Genomic DNA, 20,966 nt, shown 5'->3' with positions numbered 1-20,966 from the left:
AGGTTTTTGTGCCATTTTAAAAGCAAATGACTTTTCTTTGATTTAAAATAAGGAACTGGGATGCTTGCATGGTTACTTTTTCCTGTTTTTTATATGACTAAATCAAATAAAAAAGACTGCAGTGAACAGTCATTAATATGCAGAGCTCCAGGCATGATTTGCGCTTCAGTCGCTTGTTTTTAGTAGCCAGGGGTGCCGAGCGATATAAACACTGATTAATGACAGCTTCAGAACTAATTTCATTGAAAAACTATCAGTATTTTGGGGAAAAAATAATGAAGTCAACTTATTAGCTGAGAATAATTGAGTATATCTAAAGCAATGAAGAAGGAATAAACTGTTTATGTGAGCTCTCTATATTTCATAGAAGTCTATGCTCTGTTTTGGTGTAATTATCATAATGACATTATGAATGACCACAGTGAATGAAGTGGCTAGGATATTAAGAGAAAAGTTAATCACATAAGGGAAATTTGTTGAGGGAACCCATTCAAAAAAGCAAACTCAGAGGAATGTCAGACAATAAAAATGACAGTAAGTGCTCACATAAATCCTTAACATTGCTTAGTAAAAAAGATGTTAGTCCACAGAAGCAGCATACACAAGGATAAAGATGCTAAAAGCTGGACAAAGGTGATTGTTGCAGAGAATCCATTACCTTTCATTGATAAAACACAGTTTGGCTTTGATTCTTCATTGGTTTTAATGATAACCATGCAAAAAAATCCCCATGGTAAGTAACACTCTTTGAATTTTACTCATCATTAAACCATTTGCATTAATAGTGCTGTAATATCAAGGTCAATACTGTTCACACAGCATGCAGTGTAGGATGGTTAACTAAAGACTCACTACACTGTCACTGATCCGTCAAGCTGACCACGCCTGGGAAGAACAGCATATAAAGACACATCACAGTGGTGAGGTGACGCTTCTGAGGAAGACTGTAGATGACAGTCGAAACATGTCAAGGTAAAAAAACATCTACAATTAGTTTGTCTGAAAAAAGAAATACAAGATAAGTAATTCTGGAGGTAGTCTCTGATAAACCCTGCTCTGTGGGGGCGAGCGTTGTCATCTTGGAGGGTAGAGTTTGGTCTCAGACTGTGGAGATATGGGCTTGCCACTGGTTGAAGAATCTCATCTTGATATATCTTTGCATTGAGATTCCATCCAATGATGACAAGCTTCGTTCTTCCAGTGAGAGTGATGCCGTCCCGCACAATCACACTGCCTCCTTTAAAAGATGTTACTCTATCAGTGAAGCAATCAGCATAGTGTCTCTGCGTCTTCTCCACACTTTGTACCTGTGATCCAACTGCCGTATGCAGAATCTGAACTGGAACGTCACTTCCCATGTTCAGGTTCCAGGTTTTAGTTTTAGTCTTAGGCTTTTGATTGAAATTCTTTAAGATTAAGCCACATTTTAGTCATTTCTACTCTTTGTACTATTAGTCTAGTTTTAGTCGACCAAAACTCAAAAACATTTTAGTCTAGTTTTAGTCCATAAAAAGTCCTCACATTTCAGTCTTTACTTTTAGTCCAAGCATTTATTCCCTTGCCTAAATCTGGTACCAAACTATGCAAGTATGTTCTGTGCACACTAGTAAACCTGGAGTCCCTGCTTTCTACTGCTGAGAGGCTGAATAGCTACAAATGCATTGATTTTTGACAGATTTACCCACGGTGGAGAAATATCATGGATTTTTAATGTCCGACGAAAAATAAATTATATTTTGTCTATTTTTAGTCATCTTGGCAAAAACGTGGCTCTTTCTTTGGTTAGTTTTAGTCTAGTTTTCATCACTGAAAAAAAGGCTGCTGACGAACATTTTTAGTCATAGTTTTATTCTGAGGCTTGGCAATTAATCACAAATTGGATTAATATGGCCTGCTGCAATTTACAAATCCCATAAGTTGCAATATTTCTTTAACTTAAAATGTGTCAAAATACCAGTTTAAAAAATCAAATTTTTGCAGCGGCAGAGATTTTGTGTGCATTATGTAAACATTCAAGTGTCATTTTTTTTTATAATGGTTTATAAAAATCCTTCTTTCTGTGTTTTATGTATGTTTTTCTTAATCAAAATGAGGGACATAAAAATGACACGGCCCTTAAACAAAGCAAATGACATCAAATTTGTTATACGAGCAAAAATAGTTAGCTCATTCTATCTAAAACTGATATAACCTAGCGTTATATCACGAAAGTCATACCCCAGCTGTGATCAGCTGGTAGCCAGGCTCACCTCCTCCACCCCAGCCGCCTCCTTCATAGCATAAAGCTTTTTGCACCCTCATATTCAGATTCATAATACAATGGATTAGTTGCTTCGGAAATAATTTCATTGTTTTCAATACACATGGTCTTATTTATGGAATTATTTATTGCTTGAATTTGTTGAAAAATACATTAGATTAATCCAAGAACAATTGCATATTAAATCGCAATCGCAATATTTGTGTGTGTGTGTGTGTGTGTGTGTGTGTGTGGGGGGGGGGGGGGTCACAATTTGATTATTTTTGCAAATCGTTCAGCCCTATTTTAGTTGACAAAATTAACACCACCAACACTAGGACAAACAGATGTGACAGTGAAGGGCAGTCAAGGCAGGCCTCCTGGCAGCCCTATGAGACATAAGATTGGCTGCATGCAGCCTGTTCTGGATTGTCTGGGCAGAGATCTGTCGGTCATATCATCCTGCAGACCTTGACTGTGAATCTGTAGAAGACAGCCTACAGTTCTCAAGCTGACAGGGTGAGGAAACAGTCTTCTTGGGGTGTTGTCTTGTGACCTGTCTCTGACATCCCCCATTATATGGAACTTGGCCTTACGTTTAGAGATGGTACTAGCGCTCACTCCAAAAAATTCTGTGGACCTACTGTCCACTCTAGCAGGGCCCATGCTCACAAGAGCTCAAAAACAAGAGTCAGTCGCAACAGTAGAATACGATGTTTGGTTCTGGCAGTGAAGAATTGACCTATGGCTAAGCCACGCCCCCTCCACTCACTCGGACAAACAATGTACATTCAGTGACAGACGCTATTGCAGTTGTCACAGTAGGAGACATTTCACAGGAGGCCATTGATGACTTTTGGAGAAAGAAAGATCACATATCATCTAGAAGTCACCAAAAGGGTCTAAACTACGCATTGGAGGGACATATTAATCATTTTATTGTCGAGAAGGTCGATAAAAAGCTTCAGTTACAAGCCAAAATTTACAGGTCCCAGTGGAAATGTGATAAACCGCATCTCGTTGCCATCCCAATCTCAGACCACAAGATAGAGGATCAGAATCAAAATGGCACTGAAGTTAAGGTTTTTTGGCTCAGAATATGTGAAAAATATAACAGCCTTTTTACCATCTTTACCAAGAGTGTCTCTCCCTTAGTCTGGTGCTCCAGTATTTACATTGAATCATTCAGCATAATGTTTGCCAACCTTTGCTATCTCGGCTATTACAGATAAGTTAACGAAGCTAAGCTCCAGAAGTTCACGTTAGTTTACCTAGAGCCCTTTAGACAACAGCCAACAATGATGTACGATCACCACAGAATAAAAACTAGAACAAAAAATGCCAATGAACTCCCAACAAACAACATGACACAACGAACAACGCAGCTAGGAGCTAACGTTAGGCTAACTTTAGCTAACGTTAGAGAGGTTAAAGATAACTTAATATTTCTTTCCAGCAAAGTGACAATATGCTGCCTCAAATACAACGTTGGCTTACCTTAGAACAGATGTTGTTAATTTTATCCACATTGAGCTGATGTTGTGGTCTACCGCACTATTATATCCAAAGAAGACACTTCTCTCGGTTTAGATGTGGCTTAGGAAAGGGTAAAAAATACACTCCGTCGTCCAGCCTCTCAGGATACCTTGTGTTGGAGTTGCATGTACCACATGAACACCGTTCGACCATTTTTAAACTTAAAATCCCAAAAAAACCTTCATAAAACCGGACGAAAAATGACTTTCTCCCATTCGTTTCAATGGACGTCCAGGCAGCCGATGTCCGAGTGTATGGAGTGGCTATATTCACTGTGATTGGCTCATTGCGTTTGAGGGCGGGACTTAGCCATAGGTCAACTGGCAAATTTTAATGAGTGCAACCAACATACTCAGCTCTGCTGCTCATCCCACAAATGCATGTTCCTCACAAATGTGGCACAGTTTAAAAGGGGAATAAACAGGCTTTATAGTGGCATAAGATTTTTTCGCCAAAAAGCATTGTTACAACACAGGATTGAAACCAAACAAAACCAAACAAAAAAAACTTCAGGAAGTGAGACTGGCAATGCATATTTAACAAAGCTTCAGCCTCAGCATAGCATATGGCAATGAATGTCATACCTAAACATCACCCAGCAGGGACAACAGTGGGAAGGAAAGAATTAAAGATGACTAATAACACTTTTAACACAGTCCCCTGTGTCTGAATGAAACGTCAATGCCATGCTTGGTCAAAGTATATTATCTTTGAGGGCCTAAAGAACCTTGTATTGACCTTGCATAAACCAGCTCTAAACAGCTGTTTTGGTATGTGTTTTTAATTGCAAAACCCCCCATCCCTCTCTTCCATGGGGTGCACAGACAAAAGCACAGCTTTTGTGTTTCCATGGTCACAGATCTTTAGAACAGAGTAATGTATGCATAACTTTTAACTGAATCAATTTCAAGCTTGCAGTGATTGAACCTCCGTGGATTCCTTCCATCCACTTCTTCCATCTCAGGGAACTCCACATCAAGATCAGCCACCCAGGAGGTTTTGATGTGATCAGACAACACAGAACAAATTCCAGAAAACAAAGAAATTTTGAAGAAGGATGCTTTCTTCATCTATTCATAAAAAAAGCTATACAGGAAAGCTTTTTATTTTCATGAAAAATGTTGGGTTTTTTTTTCTAACACTATGTCTGACATATAAGTAGTGGGAAAATGGGCTTGCAGAGAGGTGTAAGCTTCTTTTAGCTCCATTAAGATGTAAAATAATTATTACACAGGTCTGCAGTTGTGTTAAGCTTTATATGTATGCAGACTCTGGGGGTTAAAACGAGCCGTTTTCTCTGTGATAAAGATAAATACCTGTGCGTCTATGATAACAAAGCAAAGAAACCTACTGAGTGAAGCTCTCCTAGATGTCAGAGATGTCACTAGTCAAGTCTTTCAGTAATGTTAAAACAGAGTGCTTCTATTTTGAATCGGTATGCAAGAAGATGGAAAGAAAAAAGTCAGGAAAAATGTGCATCAGTCATAGAGAGACAGACAGAGTTTTTGGAGGCAGCAGGCGTTCACTAGTGTTGATTTGATATGACATGATTGGTTGTAAGGATTGAGGCAGCTTTGGACTGGGATAGTTTTTACCATGAAGGCTCACAGGGACGAGGCCAGCAGAATTAATGACTACTGAACTGTGACCAGCAATAACTAAGGAGGGTAAATAGGGTTGGTTTTTCACTACAGTTTCCTCTTATTCATTTGAGTATTAAAAATCTAAAATAAAAAAACAGTAAATGATGGCATTAGCTTTCAGGACACATCAGGACTATGCTAAAATCTCTGAGAGGGAAATTATGTCCTGGGACAGAATACAGATGGAAGTATTAGAATAGTTGAAGTCTGAGTTGGACTTTGTCAGACCCAGGCTCCTGATGTTTGCTCTGGATTACATCTGTAAGCATTATTCCATTCTAAACATATTTTGCATGATGTTTTATAAAGGTCAGAAAGAGAGAAACTGCCTGAAAATGCATTAATTCCTGTAATTATAAAACCCCAAATTCCTTGAGGTACTGGCCAATACTAAAACGCTGCATATTAAACTAGAATGAGGTCGTTGTGGTCAGATGCCTTTACTCACTCAAGCTCAAGTTTACTTCCAAATGTTCCCCATCAAGTACCAAGTATTTGAAAGAATACACTGCCCTAAAATCTAAATCAGAGGGTCTTAAATGGTCTAGCCTCAGGGCCTACCACCACCTCCTTTATGAGAGATTGTAACCCAAATATCTGAAAAGGGTTAGGGTTAAGGGTTAAAATGTTGAAGTGTGGACCTATAATGGAACAAAACACAGGATTTATGATTGAATAAACTGAGGTTAAAACAGAAGACCCAGGGGGGCATACATGCATACCCTGGATGTTCTAAGGCAATAATTCCAGATCCAGACAAATGCAAATTATAATAGTTGCATTTATGGCTAGTCTCAAGTTAAATAACAACAAGGAAACAGTAAGAGTTAAGCACTATTTATTTAAAATGCAATCACAGAGGCAGTGGATAATGATGTGAAGTTGACTTGTAGATGGTGGCTTAAATTAGCAGAGCTAGCATCACTGTTAGCATCTTCAATCATGCCTTGAATGAAGGTCGGGTCAGGTATGGGAGCATATACCGGTTTGGCACTGTGCCATGTCAACCTTGGTTCTGTACTAATCTGGCCTTCTGACAACCATCCCCATGCTCCATCTCTCCAGGTATCCTCCCAGCTAACCTCTCCATGATGCACACAGTCATCTCTGGTGTCTGGACCAAAGCATCCAGGTGCACGCCAGGTGCCCTTAGAAGCACAGCTGCTGTTCATGTATCAACCAGCTGACCCTTCCCATCCTCACTCGCCGGAGCACATCATCATTAGACACAGGGTTTTCCTGGAGGAAGGTGTCACAAAGGAGTTCAGCTGACACCTCTTGCCCACATCCAGGCTTCACAAGAGTACTGTAAGACCAGAAGGACCAAGGCCCAAAAGACTCTCTTTTGTCTGCATGCTCAGATACCAGGAACACTACACTGTCTTGCTCAACAAGCCCATCACCACCAGGAATCCAAGTCTGTGGTTGATCTCAGCCTTGCAGTCAGTGGGTCGATGGATTTCACTGCCAAGGTAGAGGAACAGCTCTACAACTTCCACAATGTCAGCATCCAAGGCAGCCTCAAATGCCTGGATCTTTGTTTTTGGCCCAGGGGATGTGTATTCCCAACACTTCCACACTGAAGAGCCCCCACAAGGACCTCTACAATCTCCACAAGGGTCACAGCAAAGATCATTGATCTGGACATAACCAAATGACATTACACACAAAAATGTCATCACACAATTCTTATATAATGCTTATATAAGTACAACATTTCACGACTTAAATTCAACCATATCCCCTTTTTTAGAGCCAAGTAGCGTTTAGGTGCTCTACTCCTAAAGCCCAAACACACTGGGGCCACGCCAGAGCGTAGCATCATTTGGCACAGCTGTTCCCAACACACTGATACCAGAGCGTCAATGGTTTAACTTCCCACCAGCCACTGCTGCTACCAGGCATCACCTCCCTCCACAGAACAGCTGTTTTCTCATGGGGAAACACTCCACCAGCCACAGACTGTGGCATCAGTAAGGGAGAAATGGCCTCAAGTGTCGCAGCGAGGTGCCTCCATAGGTACCTGGCTGTCGCTGGTGTGGGGTTGTTCAGAGAAAATAATAAGGCCGATCGTTGGACTGCACTGGTGTGTTCTGAGCTTAAGGGATGCTATCAGTGCTGTTAGTTCATCATCGTTTTCATTCAAACTAAAGAATATTATGGCAGCAGTGATATCATAATTCTCCAGAGCTGCAAGTTTCACTTTAGACAGAACATTTGACTGAAAATGTGGGCATGTACTAATCAAAAGATAATGAATTAGGTTAACCATGTAATAATTCACATGCCGAAAACTAAAGCAACAGGTGTTGAATCTTCTAGCCAGCCAATTGTGCACGTCCCTAATGCATACGTTTTTTAAAATCTCTCCCTTCTGCAATAACATGTGCATCTTGATTGTATTTTTTTAGAGATCTTGAGAAATTAACACATTGGAAAAAATGCTTCTCTCTCTTCACTCCAGATAAGAAGGAAAAACAAGTTAAGACATTGAGGGAAAAAAACCTAAATCACCAAGCTATAACAGGAAATAGAATTTAATAAAACATATGGATACATGTCCACTTAGGACTTCTGTACATCATAGAATTTTTGCTGATGTTATTTTTTTTTTTGCAGGTACACATTTGTGATTCACCAAAAACAGCTCAAACATTTAGAGCCTCCCATAGATGTAAACCTGCCGTGTCAATCATTTTAGTTTTTCCCTTGTAATTCTCTTTTTATTAATGTACCATCCCCTTAAAAACAAACTACTGGCTGTGTAGTCACGTGATAGGAAGCCAGGTTTCTCAGGGCACTTAGCCAGCTGGAAACCCAAGAGAAGAAGAAGTACTGTGACACCATCCCAGCCGGTCTGCTAAAACTCAAACATGGAGCCGACTGTGCAGCGTGAGCAGCAAAGTTATTCTCTACTTTTTATATAACAGTATAAAAAATAATTTGTTGTTAGCAAGAAATACAAGCTGTTTATTTCTACTTTTCTTGGAAAATTTGACTTTTTACCAAAAAACATTTTCATTTCAGCTGATGTGTTATTATTTCAATTGCTTCAATAAATAAAAAACACAAACTGTTGCATGTCATCTGTGCATGTTCCTTTCGATTTGTTATAAAATTCTACAAACATTCACAGAACAAACAGAGTCAGAAGTTGGGGGTGGAATAATCACTGTTTTCTTAATCGAGGCAAAAAATTCAATTAATCGTGATTGTGATTTTTGACGTAATCGCCCAGCCCTAGCTCAAACCACGCACTTTTGGGTTCTGACTCACCAGCTGAGAATCACTGAGCTACATTAAAGCACTGGTAGGCCAACAGTAAACAGAAGGGGCGCCCCAAACTTAAAGGACGGGCTTAACACCTGGGAGGTTCCCTCCGTCTCTCTTACTCTCTGCCACTGCAATAACTGTTCAATAGTTTGCAAATCTCTTGAAGACAGCAGAATCAACAGGTCAGTGGGTCTCATCTAAGAATGTTGGGTACACACAAAACAGGCCCTCAAACTTATACAAGCCACACCCCAAGCATTCTTCCTAATCTATAACAACTAAACTGAGGGGACAAATGCCCGCACTTATAAGAAACCTTAGAGCCATGCATGGGTACATACATTCTGAACCTGGCGGTGAATAAGTCGGAAGCTCAAAATTATCATAACATTAAAATTGGCAGTTTCATTTTATAAGCACATCTACAGGGAGCAGGTCTTCATTCTTTCCAAAAGGATAGAAATACTTCTTTTAAAAAAGGTCTGGCACTATTTCAAGATCACCACTTTATTCACAAGCACCTCCATTTGTGGGTCCTACGGTTTATTTTCTCTGTCACACCATGAATTCACCAGTGGAAACCTTTGATCTGTGATTCATTTTATGTGTTTTCATTCATGAGGTGCTTTTGCTGAGCTTTTGTGATTGTATGTGGGCGTGAAGCAGGCAGAGTATGAGGTGGATGCACATGCACACATTTCCAGGTTTGGTCATGATTTACTATGGGAGCTTTATGTGCAGTTGTACGTACGCATGCAGTTTTCTAACTCTGAATTATGTTTGGTTTCTGCCATTTTCAGGTTTTTTAGTGTTTGTACACAGTTATGATGCACACGCTTTGTTTTAGGAATGAGAAAGCAGGGATGTGAAACTGAAGGGACATGTCACAGTACCAGAATTTTAACTCTGATACAGATACTCAGTTTAGGATCACGATACTCAATATGTGTCCATATTTGATGTTTAAATAATACCACACACCAGAAAATTCCACTTTGATTAAGTAGTCCAAAAAAGTACAGACATGTCAGTATACCATGCAACATCAGGGTCCATTGTCTTGGAATGGTTATGATCGGTATCATTACTTAGACCAGGGTTCTCCAAACTTTTTCCACTGAGGGCCACCAACAGAAATATAAAAGGATGTTGGGGCCATTTTAAAATCCAAAAGACAAGATATATGTCATTGATTAAATCAGAAGCAGAATAAAGGAGGAGCTGGGGTGGAGGAGGGTTGGAAGAGCAGCTTGCAGGGGGAGCGGCAGAGACTGGCAAGGCAAGAGCAGCTTGAATAAGGCAGCATGAAAGCAATTAGTCAATAGCATGCTTCAGGCAAATCAGCTGGCCGTCAGCTGATGAGGGCTTGCATTAGATGAGCTGATCAGGGCTAAGCTCGACTCTGTAGCCTGCCGGAACTAATGCTAAAATCTCAATTTAATGGCGAACAAGGCAAATAGAAAATCAATTCCAAGTTTTTGGAGATGCCAGTGAGATTTCAGGGGGCCCTGAATGGTCCTAGCCACCACTGGCTACGCCCCTGGAATATTATTATTCCGTTATTCTGATTGCCAAAAATTTTACTTTGTACAGTGTTGTCTTAGTTTAGTCACAAAAAACCATCAATAAATTCTTCTTGTTGAGATGTTTGCAGAAATAGCATGGCAGCACTGTCTTATGCTGAAACTATGAAGTGCAATACAGCCAAATGTGAGTCATATTTAATTTCATTTCTAGAATTTGCTGCCAATCAAAATTTGACCACTGGACGCATTTGGCCCCCGGGCAATATTTTGGACACCCTTCTGACAAATCAGTACATTAAACTCCTTGGTCTTCAAATCTTTAGCATTGCTTGGATATGCATTAACAAAAATCTGATGAAGGTGACATTTAACCTCTAACCACACAAAACCAGTTAGTCTGATTGGGTGTTGTGGGGTTTATGAAGTTTCACAAGGCTGTATGAGCAGGACTGTGGTGTGGAAATGCTCCTGAAAGCGTTTTTCCACATCACTCACTATGATTTTCAACTTCATCAAAAAATAAACACAGCTTGAGTTTTGTGAACAGAAATGGGATGGACAGTCAGTGGCCCAATCAGAGACACTGTGGTTACTGTTATTGCTAGTACAAACTGACTTTAATAGAGCCTGCTGAATGGCATTTTTATGCAGTTTTAATTACTTTGAATTTTGATTCAGATTTCAAGGCCACAGACCAATAATGGGTAGTTAATGAGCCAAAAACACCAACAACAAGAAAACTAATTTCCTGATGATTATCAAATGTGCTCACTGGCAGTCAAATAAAGGTGAATTATCACTGAAGACACTGCAAAAAAAATGACTTCTCCAACTCCATGCAGCACAGCTCTAACTCCTGTCTCCAGCAGAGCCACTCAGTGTCTTCTCTTTAAGGACTCAGCCAATCACAGAGGGAGCCCATATCCTAGCCTCAGTCATTATTGAAAATGCATAAAGTACACAGCTTGGTATGCACTCTCACTGAGCTTTTATTCCTGTACATGAAAGTGGCAATTTTGCTGCCAAAAGAGTACTTATAAGTCTGCATATCGAGCAAATTGGTCTACAGCTCACAGTGTGCAGGACATGGTAAGCGGAGAGTCTCACTCTTTGTAAGTCACAAAGTGGCAATCACAGATGTGTTACAAAGACCTTCTATTAAGTCAAGACAAATATCCCTCAAAAGGTCAGTGCCTATGTAGTCCAATCCCTTTAATTTTCTCAGGTATAACTTGATACTCAAAAGGATGACTGGGGGGGTCTGGCTGCATATAGCCGCTCTCAGAAATGGCCTCAGAGTTACGTGAACGGTGGCTAGCTTTAGCAACATTAACTGCATTAGTGTGTTTCTATGTGGGACGAGCTTCTATAAGCACACTGTATAATCATCTATGTTGGATGTTTTGTAATTAGGAATTTCAGGTCAGGCTAGTTTTAGAGTGAAAGGCTTAAAGTCTGGTATACCATGCAACATGCAAGTTTTACTGTTGTTCAGGCTGTTCCTAACCCCTCCTATCTTAACCCTCACCTAGGCCCGGCGATACGGCTTTAATAGTATATTACACTTTTTTTTGCCCTTCGCAGTAAGTTTTCATAGTTTCACAGTATTATAATATTAAATCATTCGTATTTGTACAAAAGTCACAGTTTGGTACGTTTTTGGTACAGTAATTAAAGCAAATAAATAACAGAATTTATTATTATCTTTTAAATTGTAATTGTATTAAACTAAATAGGCTAAATTACCTACATTTAAATTATTAATAATGCTGAAACCTTCTTCTAAAAGGTCTTCAATTAATACAAATATTAATAAATAAGTTCATTTTTTAACTACTAGGTTATTTTAATTGATATATTAACATATTTATACACATTCTTTAAACACTAAAATTTCCCACCCAAGATAATGGGTATAGTATATCAAAACAATAAGAGGAATAAGGGATATTAAAAAACAAATAAGAAGAGTAAAAGGTATTAAAAGAAGCTAAAAATCAGAAGTAGTAATGAAATAATAGTAGCAATAACAGTAACAGTAAAATAGCAATAGTAGCAGTAATGTAATAATAAAAGCGGAGATATAAAAGGTAGAATGATGATTAAAGGAAAAGGAAGGAGTAAGTAGACGACATCACATAAAAGCAAGTATATAAAAATGAGTTTTAAAAAGTGATTTAAAAGCAGTGACTGTTCCTGTACGCCTTATATCCTCAGGTAGGTCGTTCCAAAGTCGAGGGGCCCTGATGAAAAAGGCCCTGTCACCTTTAGCTATAAGTCTCGACTTTGGAATGGCCAGAAGGCCCCCACCTGAGGATCTCAGGGTGTGGGCTGGCTCATAGGGGGTTAAAAGTTCTGTTACATATATTGAAGCCAGACCCTTTAGTGCTTTAAAAGTAATGAGGAAAATCTTAAAATCAATTCTAAAACTAACTGGAAGCCAGTGTAAAGATGCTAAAATTGGGGTGATGTGATGTCATCTGTTAAAACCTGTTAGAAGCTTCTACCTACTTTTCACGTCTTGAACTGGACAGTCTTACAGGGCTTCTGAAACAAGAACTCCTTTACCGCCCTTTTCAGGACCTCATAGCTTCCACTCATATGGTCACACACAACCTCACATGGTGGCCGGCAGTACAGTGCAGCTTTATGTGTGTTTGCTTGCTGTCTTTGCTTTGCTCAAGGGCAACTCAAAAAAGGTTGCTTAAGGAGCATGACATTGCTCATTCTTAAAGAAAGCAATAGGAATGTACTAGTGGAAGGCATTTAACACTTACAAAATCAATATTTGCATAGGCTACAAGTTCAATACTTCATAAAGTCCAGAAATATTTGCAGAAATAATGTTTGGATTCTTACAAATACTCTCTCCTCATAAATACTTTCCTCAGCCTCCTCCTGGCCACACTTACACTGTCCTTCAGTAGAAAAGACATCCTTGGATGCAAACAGTAACTCGAATGGTTGGCGGAGGCAGAAAACCACAAGGGCTCAATTTTAGTTTTATATGCAGCAATTTAGTATTGGCAAGTTGCTCAAGGAATTTCAGATTTTTTTTATTTAAAAGCATTAATGCAAACTCAACACGCTTCTTGCATTTTTCAGCATTGCCAAAATGCTCCAGCAAAAAAAACAAAAAAACAAAAACAAAAAAAAAACAGTGCTTTTAGAGGAGGAAGGCTTTCAGAGGCACAACACAACCCAGTCAAAAGCCACAGATCTGACAAACTTAAACCCAACAACCCAAATACTTGCAAATCAGTGTTTCATCCTAAAGGAATTAAAGTCTCAGGAAGTTGTTTTTACAGGCAGAGGTTTTCCCTGTGTGTATATTTAGAGAGATTTCTGCAAACATAAATATTAAATGTGGTCCTAGAAGCCAGTGCCATTATTTCCCTACTCATACTTTCTCTAATGGATCATGATAACTAGGATAAGGAAGAGGGGGTTGTGGTGAACTATCAGAAATCAAATATACCACGTTATTTTGGGTACATAACCCAAACTGCAACAAAAACCTACAACATTTTCTTCTGTGGTTTCTACCCTTTGGTATTGGTGTCACTCATGACTCAATGATTTATGCTTTTTGGTTCCAGCTTCTGAATGTTTCAATGATTGCCAGGATATTTAAAACCAGTGATGATAACCTGTGAGTCAGTTACTCCAAGGATCAACTGAGGAGGAGTGACCACATTAATATTCTGTTCAGCTGCACATCACCATAAAGCTCATGGTGAGAGAATGGCCAAGAATGTACTTAAATCATCAATATTCACCTTTTTCACCCTAAAATTGTTGACGGCACAAAACTTCCAAAGAGTAGAACGGCATCGATCCCAATTTCACAGAGTGCCCTGAATGCCTGCATTCATGACATGTAGCTTAAAAGCAGGCCAGAGTCTTCTTGAGAGAAGCGCATACGGTTTTATGGCACTAGGTCACACACCAGCCTTTGTCTCTGTACAAGACTGAAGAGGATGTGAGGATGAGAAAAGAGTGACTGAGTAAGGAGCTGAACAAAACGCAACACTCCGACAGCAGAGTGTAAATCCCTGTAGATATTCATCATAATTGACTGAAACAGAGAATCATTATCAGTACTACTGTTATCTCATGTAGCTTATCTGTTGCAGAAAGCCACCCAATCCATGTTTTATCGCAGGTTTGCATTTCACATAAATAAATCCATCTTGCGCCATAAAGTTCTCTTTTCTCGTCCATCTTCAAGTTAGCTTTATAGTACATGTTTGGAACCCTACAAACCCAGTTCAACTACCTCTGTATTACTTTTAGACGTCATGGCAGCAGCTCAGTCACATTTGGGCAAATTCCAGTAAGATTACTGTACCTTGCTAGTCCACATGGTCCTTTGGCTTCTCATAATGTTATTTCAAGCGTCAAACCTGTCTGTCAGGTATCTAGGCAGGCATTTTTGAAAACTATAAACAGTAACTGAAGGCAAAGCTTCTTAAAAACGTCTACCAAGGTGAAGATTTTTAGAAACTCCTCTTACAGCGTTAATGTATAGACCAGGAAAACTGAGATTTTGGCCTGTGCCCTGATTTGTGCTCTGTTTGACATCACTGGTGTGTGACATGTGGTGCAATCTAGTGCTAACTGGACATTTGACACACACATATGCTCTCCCACTATGATGATGAACAAGAGGAACCACGAGCAAGAACATTAATGTTGTCTCTGAGTGAGCTGCTTTACCTGCACAGTAAAAGGCAGATTATTGCTAACATGGCATGCATTTTGGGGTTTTCATGTAGATTAAGGTGTTTTTGAAAACACTGCGTGCTTGAATGGGTTTATTTTTGAGGACAGAGGAGGAAAACCTCCTAATCAGATATACCCACATGTGGACTAGGCCAGAGAGTCCGGGGACCCAAGACAGTCTGGCTGCGACCGTACATCTCTGAAAACCACTCTCACAGACTGTTAATCTGAGACACTGTCTCTGTCAGAACAGAAGTGCTGTAATTTGCCAGTACAATGTATTCCCAGTTTTAGATCTTTTTAAAATTCCACTTTATTCATAAACAAAGTCTAGTTTAACACATTGGCCTACCCTGACTTCATGTCAGGGTAGCCACCCATGTTGGGTGTAAAATCTGGCTGTTTTTTGCCCAAAAATGTCAGGATGTAGTCTGGAGCATTTTGCATGTAAGAGAGCACCACTATTTTTAACAACAAAAGGAAAATCATTTTCTTGTCTGAGACAATCTTCTGTGCCAGCTTTATTCGTGGTGAATATCAGCCTCACAATCATGTGTGAAACATAAATTCTCAAACATGCAACTTGTTTACAAATGTTACTCAATATACTTGTTAGTAACTCTGGCTGTATGTTGACATTCCAGGCCCAGATAATGCTGTTTCTTTCTTACACTGAAACAGCTGTACTGTGTAACAGGTTGTTATGGATATTTTAGTATTTCTGCTCGGCTGGTCTTGGCAGAGTTGAGGCTGTGCCCTCTCGCTGTGACACACAGGCTGTGGTGTCAGGTATGCGTGGGCTGGCCAGCTACTGTCAGCTTCAGCAACACTCAACACAAACTCTGCATAAAGAAAAGGAAGAAAAACACACATACACCGACTCTGTGTAGGAGGGACTCCAAAGTCAGGTGCTAAGTAGATGTTAAAGAGCATCTCAAGGAACAAAAAGCTCTGTATTCTTTGAATCCTTGTGTTTCTTGTGTGTCTGAAGACCTGCACAATTACTTTAGAAATGGAAAAATGGTTGCCTTAAGGACTTTAGCAACAACTTCTACAACTTAAAAGAGGCATTTTTCACTTCCTGGTCCAATATTCACATATCTTCAAACACTAAAACTTATTTAATGATGAGGTCAAAAACCTTGGAACCGGTATCTCAGATTTCCCAAATGAAGTGGTGATCTGAGCCCCAGGTAGACACCAAGTCCCTCGTCAGCTGAGGGCTTCAGGGCTAAAACCTGCATATGGCCTCTGCTCTGACAGCGATGAAATTATGGAGAGTGGCAGCAATCCCCAAGAGGAACGAGGGGTGCCTGGAGTCATGCATCTAAGTGCTGCTGCACAAACCCCATCTCCTCCCTCACAGGAGTCCTCTTTTGACATCCACTACTCTGACAGCAGCTGATCAAAATAACACTTATTTATTTATGCAAGCTTCCAGGAATCACATGTAAGCTTAAGAAGTTTCCTGGAAAAAAGGAAACAGACAGGCATTTGTGACATTGAGTTTCTGGGCAATGCGCATCATTTGAGAGCTGCACGCTGTAACCCAAGTGTGTTCATTTCATATTATATGTTGAATAGTTTGTAGGGAAAAATAAAGGGGGTATTGAAAGACAAGACACAGACAAGTGAGTGTTAAACTGCACTATTCATCACTCAAACCCTTTCAGCTGTTAACATTGCATGTTTTTAATGGCTCAATATGAAAATCTACACTTTGACATTCACCTTTTGGACAAAGATTTGAAAAACTTCAATAACATGAATCTTTGCAAGTGTTGAGTATAATTATACAGGAATAATGTGGCTTCATGTTGATCAATCTGTAATGCAGCGTTACTTAATCCTGCTCCATCAAAGAGTCAAATTGTTGATAAATGCCTTTCCAAGAGCCACAATGTAAGTGGTGAAAAGTGGCAATAACTGATTCAAGTGGCTATAAAAATAAGTACAAGGTGGCAAATAATTGTCATACAGAGGCAAAAAAGTGACAACAAGGGGCAAAAAGGGGCAAAGTAGGCATAAAATGGCAAAAAGTGGAAAAACAGGGAGAAATAGCAGCAGAATAGGGCAGTAAGTGGCAGAAATGGATGAGAAGTTACTAAAAAATGAGTTACAGGAGGCAAAAAATGACCAAAAAAAACAGCAAACACATTGCAAAAAAGAAATGTAAAAGTGACTAAAATGGGCAAAAATGTGTGAAAATTTGTCAAAAAGCACCAAAGCATGGCAAAAAATGAGTGTAAAAGTGACTAAAATGGGCAAAACTGTGGGAACAATGGTCAAAAAGCAGCAAACAATGGTTAGAACGCTGAAAACAACAGCATTCAATGGCAAGATGCGGCTTAAATTGGCGAAAAGTGGCAAAAAATGGCAAAAAGGGAAATAATTGCAAATAGCAGAAAGCAGGATAAAAGAGGCAAAAAACTGGAGGCAGAAATGGGATAGAAGTAGTAAAAATGGGCAAAGAGACATGACAAAGTGGGCTTAAAGCAGTAAAAATGGATTAAAAGAACCAAAAAAAAATTGAAAAAAGGCAAAAAAAATTTGCAAACAAGGGCAATGTAAATGTACAGACAAAAAAATAAAGATTGAAAATTAAAACCAACTGTATTAATGTGGGGATTCAAACTGATTAATGTGACTTGCAGTGGTTAATTTCTGAGGTCATAGTTTCCCTTTATAAAGGTTTTCTTGGGGGATAATATTTCAAATGAAGACATAAAAGAGCCACAAATGATCACAAAAGAGCCACATGTGGTCTAGAGCCACGCGTTGAATATCACTGCTGTTATGTTATTTTGCACCCACTGAACCTCTATCAGTAATATTTTGTAAAAACTAGACCTAAAGCCACACAGTTGTATTCTCCTGCTATCCAGCTAAGTTGCAGTGTGCACCGACCCATGAGTTTTCCAAAGAGTGATACTTAACAGCGTGTGGTCTGAGAAAGATGGGACATGAGTGAGATGGAGGAGAGGTCACAGAGACCTTTGACCATCAGAATATAACAAAAACATCTTTAAACCAAAGTAGGCCAAATGTGAAAACATTGAGATTTTCTGTGATTCTACCGCCACAAGAACAAGACATGAATAGACACTTTTTTCTTCAAGACCTTCTTAAATAATGAAAGACCATTGACCTAGTGGGTAAAACATTTCTCTGCTTCATCATTTATCCTACAAGACTTTTTGTGAAATGTCTCATAACAACCAAATCAATCCTTGAGTTACAGCAATATGGCTGTTTTTCCAGAAACATAAAGTCCTTGATCTTTGACCGTCAAATTTGAATCATTTCATCTTCGACTCAGAGAGATTGTTTGGATCAAATAAAAAGCTGTTTCCTCGGGGCATTCTGAGATTTTGTGTTGAAAAGAATGAGAGAGACATAATGCTTTTGTGGGATTGACAGTCGTGGGTGGAAGTGAAGTTCTCTGATTCTAGCTGTTGTAGTATAAATGTTGTTTGCTTCATTTACATTAAGCTGCTTAAAGATTTATTGTAACTGGATGAGATATACAGAATAAATGTCATCTTTTATCAGATACACAGGCAGGTTTTCAAACACAAAATATGTCTGTCTTCAATTCCCTATGCTTTTTTTTGAACCCAGCTTATGCTTTTGATTTTCTGTTAAAACTATAGGAGAAGTTTCCCTGTGGAGCCTCAGTACACTTCAAAAATTCTTCAAACTTTCTTTTGTCTTTTAGCTTTTCCGGATTTCATAACCAGTACTTGCAATTACAACATTTTTCTTTTCATTCTGCTTTTAAAGCCTCTGTGGGAAACTTTGTGCTGGTGTTGATTGTGGCGCCCCCTGTGGAGCGGGTGACAAAAAATAACATTTTTAAAAGCAGTTCTGAACAAGCAATTGTTGGTGAGCAAAGTGTATACCTGTGAACAATAAAATGTTTCTTGAATGATGACTAATGGTTTTAAAATTATGGTTATTTTTTCCTAAACTTCTGTGGGCGATGGAACTTATGCACAAATTTTTCCTCTCTCTTTCTCTTGCTCAGAAGTTGTTTTAGAAAATAATCAAAACTATTCTTAGATCTGATAATGTGAAGTAGATGTTAGATCCTCTGCCCAAGCCCAAGACCTTCCATGACATGGCCCATGGCCAGGATCCTCAACCCTACCCTTGGACCCAGCTGGGTCAGGCTAAAAGGGAGTCAAGGATATGTTGTCAGACATGGCAGCACACTTATGTTTAACCCTAGTTTTAAAAGTTTTGGTTAGTTTTTCTGGGTTTTTCTTTTCTGGTACAACTTCGCTTGGTGCAGACCCAATGCATAAATAATAAGAGCCTGAATCTTGTTAGTTTCAGAGGGAAATCTTGAACAAAGGGTCATAAACAACTGTGGGACTCATCATCTCAGGAATCATTGCAGCACTTCACAACAAGGTATGAAAAGGACATATCTCAGTCCCTCATTGGAGGGGACCTTAGGAGAAACTGCAGGACTACAAAAGCTCTTGTGATGCTGTCCTCACAAAAAGCTTTCTTCATTCGACATCATCAGGACAGGAGTGCTGCAGAGAGACTATCAGTATCTAAAGAAGGACATGCAACTCTTCTTCCTCTACCAGTAAGACAATACAAGTCCTGCTCTTGTCAAAAATTTTACTCCTGCCGCCATGGATTTTTCACTTGCTGGAGACACCTGACCTGACACACGTCAATCTGGAAAACCTTCCATGGATGGCGTTTGGGAAAAGGCAGGGCCTTTGAAAAAAAACTTGGAGGGTGATTGGATGAACGTTCTGTCTGTCACATCTTTATGGGCCCATCAGATGAACAAAACATGTGACGTCATCGCCCCAAACCAAGGTGCACCCCTACCGACAAATAAACTCCATTGATAGCTGCATAACGCTAACCATGCCGACTGTAGACATGTCAGTATACGAGTATATGAAATGTCAAGTTCTGATAAAACTGATGCTTTAGCAGCATCTATGCTAATGTCTTCCACCATACTTGCACCGGCCTCTTCTCGCTGTTTGCATACGCCACGACTCTGCCGCACCCGAAACTACTGCCTGTTGACGTTGATTGGTCCTGTCACTTTCTAACTTGGCCCAAACTGTTCAGATGGGATCTTTGAAAAATGGATTTGCCAATAAGAAACACGGAAATGGGTGAATCAATCTACTTTGCAAGGTCAGGAGACACCCAAACTGTGGAAGAAACATTGATGGGCTCACCTCTGCTCACCTTGGGATCTAATTGGACATCAGACTCTAATCACACACCTTGGTAAGAATTGAGAGGCTTAATCTGGGGAAAAAAATTGCAATGTGCATTCATTGAATTGCATTTGTTGTCTCATTGTCTCTGCCGTGTTGTTGATTTACTTTGCTGTGTCCATTTATATCCAGTGCAGCACCTTCACTTACATAAACATGAGCGTGACTGCTGTTGGATCAGCGTTTGGCCACCGAGTTTCTGTGTGGTAAGGTTACCATACCGAGTTTGTCACTGCAAGCTAAAGTTTCTTTCTTTGCCACACGGCTCGCAATGCATCCTCGGTCCACAATCTTAAAGCCACATGGGCAGCCAGATGTGATCCATCCATCTAATATTTTAACAATGACCAAACTACAGCATTACCAATCCTAACATGTACACATTGCACAAAAAATGTTTTAAATGAACATTTGAAGGAAAACCCTTGCTGCTTTTTTAACATCTGGGATGTGGTATTACTGTACTGCCACCCCAGCCTAGTCAAACCTATTACTCATCAAGAATCCCTTCTACCTCAAGCAGATGTTTCAGGCACAAAAAATAACTACAATGAAATATTCAGTCAATGCTGATTGTCTTGTTTACTTTAATAGATAAATTACAGGCATTTATGGTAATTGTTGTCTGTTTCTCAGCAGTTCAAAACACCTCAAAGGAGCTTTAAATACCTTGTATCAAGCTTTTTAGAGAATACAGATTGTTCATGACTTCAGCCAAGGTTGGTTTAGTTTAACGTCACCACATTTTTCGTCATGATAATTT

The 20,966-nt window shown here is 39.5% G+C and overlaps 1 protein-coding gene across 1 annotated transcript in view; it reads right to left on the bottom strand.

Moving 5' to 3' along the window:
• LOC121522980 (glypican-6-like) overlaps window positions 1-20,966 on the bottom strand; it is a 189,141-nt gene that overhangs the window by 123,463 nt on the left and 44,712 nt on the right. The window lies entirely within an intron of this gene.

The sequence above is a fragment of the Cheilinus undulatus genome, linkage group 15, assembly GCF_018320785.1.
Source record: "Cheilinus undulatus linkage group 15, ASM1832078v1, whole genome shotgun sequence".
Lineage (NCBI taxonomy): Eukaryota > Metazoa > Chordata > Actinopteri > Labriformes > Labridae > Cheilinus > Cheilinus undulatus.
The sequence above is the reverse complement of the archived record's forward strand: the minus strand, read 5'-3'. Positions and strand labels throughout refer to the sequence as shown.